At 35.8% G+C, this 6,908-nt stretch overlaps 1 non-coding gene across 1 annotated transcript; it reads right to left on the reverse strand.

Moving 5' to 3' along the window:
• Nucleotides 1-6,105: 6,105 nt before the first annotated feature.
• LOC131041356 (U2 spliceosomal RNA) lies at nucleotides 6,106-6,300 on the reverse strand. Its single transcript, XR_009105011.2, has one exon. It is a non-coding gene; the product is annotated as a U2 spliceosomal RNA (small nuclear RNA).
• Between the last annotated feature and the right edge of the window lie 608 nt (nucleotides 6,301-6,908).

Raw genomic sequence — 6,908 nt, forward strand, 5'->3', positions numbered from 1 at the left:
AAGTGATGAAACCCACAAATCTAGAAAGTAGACGAAACCAGCTTTCCAACGATATCTAATGTCCAAGTTATGACCAAAACAAAAAAAACCCTCTTTTAGGGCACAAAGAGGGTCACAGGGGGTCATGCAAGTTGTCCATACAGCTGACTATACTACTGACGTCAGTAGTCGAAAATAAAAAATCCCTAAACATTTTTTTTTTTAAATAACGAAAAATTTCTGACACAAGTCAAGTACGGCCGTACAGATTTTCGTGCCTTGAAAAGCATGTCATTTTTTAAAAAATTGAAATTCGTGCCCATAAAAAGGGCATAAAACCAAAAAAAAAATTTCCTAGAGCCAAAGTTGTCCAAATTGGACAAATTTTATATGAAAATTGGGGTTTTGGGGTGTTTCTGAGCTCAACATTGAGGTTTGTTTGAGCCCAAAATGGCCACAAACAAAAAAATCTCCCCATATGCAAATTAAAAACTCTGACAAACTTGAAACCCTAGCCTCCAAAAAATCTGTTGAAAATCAAGAATAAGTAGCAGCAAATATAGGCTCTGATACCATGAAGAAGTTGAGAAATACAACTTTAGAGATTCCAAGAACACCTGCAAGCAAAATATTTGTCAGAAGAGAATAATGGAGGCAAAAAGCAATAATGGCTCTGAAGAAAAAGATTATCATTCAGAAAGGGAATAAAATAAAAAGTACAATACAATCCTTATAAAAGGAGATTGTTCAACCTTAAAGAAACCCTAAAGGGATAAAGTGTATTTAATAATTAGAATACCTACCATATTATTAAATGCCTAAGTTTAGCTTAAACGTAGAATATAATAGACTAATAATTAAATAAATAATTATTAGCTAATACATGATAACTCTAACAATGATTATGTCGGTTTCTAGTTCGGTGAAAGAGTCATGGAGAGTTATATTTTGGCGAATTCCATCTATTATTTAAATTCACTTTTGACAAGTGGTGTGAGGTAAGGAAGGCACCTATTTGGTCATGGTAACTTCTATGTTGTACTTACATTACATTTGGCAAGATGACCATTATGGAAGAGATAGGTGTTGTTGCTTCAAAAGTTGCTATATGCAACGTGTCATTGGATTAGCAAGGTGTTGCTTGTGACACAACTTACCTCACGGGCTTTGAAGTTGGTTTTGGAAACCATGTGCACATACCACTTTGTGATGAGCTCTATAAATATGTTGATGCCTTAGTGGTTTTGTGATGAGACAAGTTGAAGGGTTGTTATGCTGCTGAAATTATTCTCAAAATCTCTGTTGTAACTACTCCTGAAGAGCATTGGCTCTGTACATCGTATTGTTACTGTTGTTGTTGCTAAATAATACAATTGAGTCTGGTTTTTGGAGTCTAGGTTTTTTCCTGAAAGGGTTTTCCCACGTATATCTGGTGTTATGGTTTTATTTGCTTAAATATGATTTTATATGTGTTTATCTAATTTGCAATTGTTTAAAAGTTTGTAAATTTTTTTTGCATCATCTCTCCTATTAGATTTAGCATTTGGAAGCGTTATTATGCACTTAGGCTTCCTTTCAGTATCAAGCAAGTTCTTCTGTAACTAATTTCCTTGAACAACCATTTATTTGATGACTTTATCTCATGTACATTTGTAATAAACACAAGGAAAAGGGACCCATAAGACACCAAGCACCTCTTAATTGATTTCAAAAACCTATCAAGCAAGCTCTTCAATAACAGATTTCCACAAACAAACATTAAATCTCTAATGACTTTTATCTCATGTATATTTCTAAAAATCACAAGGCAAAGGGACACACAAAGCAAGTTTGAACTTTTAGTGCACCAGATGTCTTACAAACCTTTCAAGCCTTATAATAATTATCAACGTTAGATAAATTTTAATACAAATAAGTAGTAGTGTTTCCATGGTGGCCTATGCAAAATATTAGTTTTAAACTTGCAAACAAGAATGCAGGACTTCATACCCCTTGAAGTCTCTTCCTTTTATTCATTATTTGAAATAAAATAAAAAAATCTAAAAAAAACTACTCCTACATTACAAACCCTCTTAGGAAGACTACCAAGCAACCTGAGTTAAAACTGAAAAATCGACACTTCATTTCCTTCCTACAATGACTACAGAGTAATCAACAATTAAACTAAAAAACACACTCAATTTTTACTCCTATATTGACTACTAAGCAACAACTAAGTCCACAGTTAAGCAAAGTTGCATCAAATGGTCCCAGCATAAAAACCTTAATGAAGAAGGATGCTAGACTAAGAGTTTCCCTTGAACTATTTTAAGGATTAGCCCCCTGTTTTCACAAGGAAGCTTATCACTAACCGCTGTTTATTGAGGGCTGTAGAAAATACACTCTTTGCCTGAACCAATTCTCTGGGAAGGGAACTTTGCAAAGGAGCCGAATACGATGGTTAGATTTTGCAACCCCCTCTTGAGAAACTTTAAATCATATTGTCCAGTAAATATAGTATGCATATTCGAGATTTTTTTTAGTTAATTTATGTTCAATATATTTAGTGCAGTTTTTGTACAGATTTTGAAAACAAGTGATGCAGAAAATTGTGTATGATGGGATCAATAGGTTACACTCAACGTACCCTATTTCTTTACATAGGAACCTCCCCATTAGTCTACTGGATTTATAGGCCGCCTTATTGCAGTGGGGAGATTTATACATGGGTCATTCAATGGAACTAACAAAGAAGTAGAGAAACGCAAAGTATTTTAATTTGTAGTTTTTTCTGTTATTACAATGAAAGAATAAAAAGGAACTACAAAATACAGAGGAAGGAAAAAAACAATAGAGAAAAGCTAATAAGAAATGTCAGTTCTAAATACTAAAAAAGAATTAGAGAAACAATGGAAGCTATTTTAATTAATTGAGATACTTTTTCTACTATTATGGAGTTTAAAAAAACTAGAGCTAAGCTTTGCTGTAGTAAAAAAAATTAGAGAAAGTTGCTTTTTATTAATTGATAGATTTTTTTTTTCCTACTATTATGGAGTAAAAATAACTAGAGAAAAAGTTGGACACGTGAATATTAAATTTGGAGGCTTTTTGCTACTCTACAAAGATAAAAGCTTAAAAGCTTACAAAGTAAGCCAACATATTCATGGTATTTTTTAAGATTTGGAGGTGTTTTTGTTAACATAGCTTAAATACTGCAGAGTTGATTCCAGAATGCACAGTTGATTTCAGATGCACACAAGCCACAAGCCACAAGCCACTAAAGAGAAAAAGCTTACAGAAAAAGTTGAAAGTTTTCCAAAGAGCCTTTGTCAATAGAAAAAGCTTACAGAAAGTTTTTCAATGAGCCTTCTTTCTATTGACATTGGAAAAAGCTTACAGAAGAAGTTGAAAGTTTTCCAATGAACCTTCTTTCTATTGACATTGGACAGTGACTCTAGCTACGAATTAGTTAAAGAAGAAGATAACCCTAAAACTTGCAACTTTTGCCTCAGCCACTCTACTCCCTGCTCCTCCCACCATCAACCTAAGCTTTTTAAAAATTTCTCAGCACATCAGCCCTCTTAAAAGTAGGGTACATTCCCACCACTGCCCAAACTCTTCCCCACAATTTTGAATTTTCACACACCCAAATAGACTTATTTTTTGGCCTTTCTATTCCTCTCAAACACACCAAAAAGCCTACGCCTGTTGTGTTAATCCTTGCTCTACCAAATGTTAAGGGGGTAGTAATATTCTCATTGCTATATTTGTTATTAGAGCTTTGAACTTTTAAGGCATGGAAGATGTAGGAAATGCCTTTGCCGCAAGTTTTATCCTGCCCTAGAAAAATTCTATGGTATTATAGGGTTTTGAATGTCGCCTCCTACAAACAAATAGAAAATACAAACAATTTATTTATTTTTACCAGTGATCAAATGTTTTCTTCCCCAATTTAGATGCTTCCTGCAGTTGTCTCTCTGCAGCAACTGCTTTAATCTATTGCCAATAAACAAAAAGTAGATCTAAATTTTTTGGGATTAAGCTACTAGATCCTTGAGCTCGAGTCATGATTTTTGCAGCCTGTTAAATATTGGAAGCAAGTTAAAATATATTTTCGTTGTTGCCCCCATTTCTTGACATGTATGCAAGAATGTGGAAACATCTTCAAGGCAAGTGGACTGTTTGCATGTCATTAAAAATATTATAAAACATGCATGACTGTAACACCCATGCAAAAAACATTTCTATCAGGCTCGTAACTGCATTTTTCCCTCATAATATGCCACCATATCTGAAAACAAGTCCAACAATCTGCAGCCACAAATGAAACCCAATCACAGAATGACAAAACATGTTTTATGAATATCTTTCTTAAAAACCTTGCACCTTAACCTTCTCAACTTAGAAACAAAAAACTAAATCTCTAGTAAAATCAAATTTTGGTTGGTCTAACATTAATGACTGTTTAACATGCTGCCCTCCGCAATTGTTCGTCTATCATTGATTAATGACTGTTTAACGTGCTGACCTCCGCAATAGTTCCAAGCATGGCAGGAACTGATAATGAAGAAGACCTTATGACCTCTCTCCTAAAGAAGTTTAAAAGTAGATGGAAAGATAAATTCCTATCCTTGACAAGTAGAATAAGCCTCTTCAAAAAAATTCTCCTGCATATTCTAATTCTCCCTCTCGACAAGTAGAAAAAGCCTCTTCAAAAAAATTCTCCTATCTCCCTATAATCTCCAAGTGGAGTTCCCATTAAATTCCCTATAAGCTCCAAGTGGAGGTCCCATTAAATTCAGTTATCCCTATTAGCTCCCAGTGGATTTCCCATTATTTATAATAAAATTATGAGAAACTTATTTTGATGGTTTGAGATGAAGTTAGAAAACCTATTTACTACAGGGGTGGGGGCATTAAAAACAAATGTTTTTAACAAGATTACACTTAGGGTGATTCTTCTCCTCAGGGTAACTCGTGGTTTTGATTGTTCATAAAAAATACAAAAGGGGGTTAGAGATATGCTCCAAAAACAGCTTTTTCAGATTATCAAAAATGGTAGAACAATGGATTTCTAGAAAGATGTGGCTACGGTATCAACCGCTTTTCCAATAGAAATCACAGTCAAGGTAAGAAATTACTTGCAAGAGCAAGAGTATGCATGTTTCTTTTCAAGAAAAGGAGTAGAGGGTACATGGTGAAGGGGATTACATCAATAAGGGTAACCCTCCCTTAGATCCTTTGGTAAAAAAACTGGTTGTCCAAAGCTTGGCCCAAAGGTAAGCTTTTTCTGTGGTTAGTCAATCAGAACAAAATATTGACCTAACATGATACACAGATAGGGTTCATTCGTCCCAACAAATATTCTTTGTGCCTGTAAACAAAGAGGAGACATTGTCCATTTTCTAGAATTTTAGGATAGAATTCATCTTCTCTCAACCCTCCCTTGGTCCCTAGTAGTACAATAGCGTAATAGATGGAAGCATCTATTTGTCACTTGTCATTTAGGGATTTTTGAATTGTGGAACATGGTTCCAAGAATGATCTCTACAAGTATTTAGTTGAAAACCCCCCAAAAAAATGAAGTTCTTCAATTCTCAGGGGAAATGTTTGGATCAGAATGGTGTTAGGATCCTCAACAACTGGACTCGCCTGAAAACTGTGTTTGCTCGAGCAAGCCTACAGCTGAACAGAGGATAACACAGGAAATATGGGATAAAGCGCTCTGAGCAACGTTGAACTCTGATTGAGCATCCAAAAAAACTTAGAAGTAAAAAGTGTGATCCTAGGGCTAGAGCTAGCAGCTGAATCCCATAACATTTAATGATAGAAGAAGATTGGCAAATCCGTGTGGAAGAAATCAAATCCATAAAAATTTCCAATTAGAATCTGAGAATGAGAAGGCTTCGGGTGGTTAATCTCTCCCATTAAAACATAACAGTTTGTCAGCCTCAAGCCTATAGCCAGAACCTAGTAATTTGTTTATCTAAATCCTGTACTTTACATCTCTCTGACTTGGAGAAAGAGACAATGTAAGCATTAAAATCAGGGACAAAATAGTCAACAATCTTTCAAGCACAAATCATGCATATATCCATTTAAGCATTAAAACATGTAAAGTTTTGATTTGTGAATTGAATTGGTGTTGTGGGGTGCGCCAGGCTCCTGCTGTAGTGCAATACAGAAGCGACGCCCGAAACCTCTGGTAGCAAGCTACCGTGTTAGGCTTCTCCCTCAAGAAATTAATTTAATATCGTGTGGTTCATTGAACCACATATCAGATATTAAACTGATAAGAACAGATACTACACTTGATCTTAGCCAAAAGGCCGAGAAAGGTATGCTTATATCGTTTCTTCCTTCGCTATTTATACCTGCGTTTGCACCCATTAACACTCCCGCTGCTGCATGTGGGATAAATCCATCGACGGCAGAGATAGTTTAGTTTTTGTAATTTGCTATGAGGAAGAGGAAACAACTGATAAAAACAACAGAACAGGTGAGGTGGTAGCAGAGGTTATGGTCGTGCTTCTGTCCGTGGAAGGGGTCGTCCTTCGTGTAGAGGTTCTAGAAGAGGTCGAGCTCCAATGCCCCCATCTATGCCAGAAGAGGAGTCTTAATTAAATAGGTGTTTAGTTGGGGTTTTTTCTTTCAAATAAAATGGCATTTTCTAGGGGATAATCCGGAAGATTTGGGCAGGGAAGAAGAATTTTTAGAATTTGTCAGATTGAATGGTGCCCTGCCTCCTAAAATAGAAGCAGAGGACCCCCAAGCGGAATAGAATAGGCGAGGTGGCAGCAGAGGTTCTAATCGTGCTTCTGCCCATGGAAGGGGTCGTCCTCCACGTAGAGATTCTAGAAGAGGCCGAGCTCCAATGCCTCCATCTATGCCAGAAGAGGAGTCTTAATCAGATAGGTGTTTAGTTGGGGTTTTTTCTTTCAAATAAAATG

The sequence above is a fragment of the Cryptomeria japonica genome, chromosome 11 (genome assembly GCF_030272615.1).
Source record: "Cryptomeria japonica chromosome 11, Sugi_1.0, whole genome shotgun sequence".
Taxonomy (NCBI): domain Eukaryota; kingdom Viridiplantae; phylum Streptophyta; class Pinopsida; order Cupressales; family Cupressaceae; genus Cryptomeria; species Cryptomeria japonica.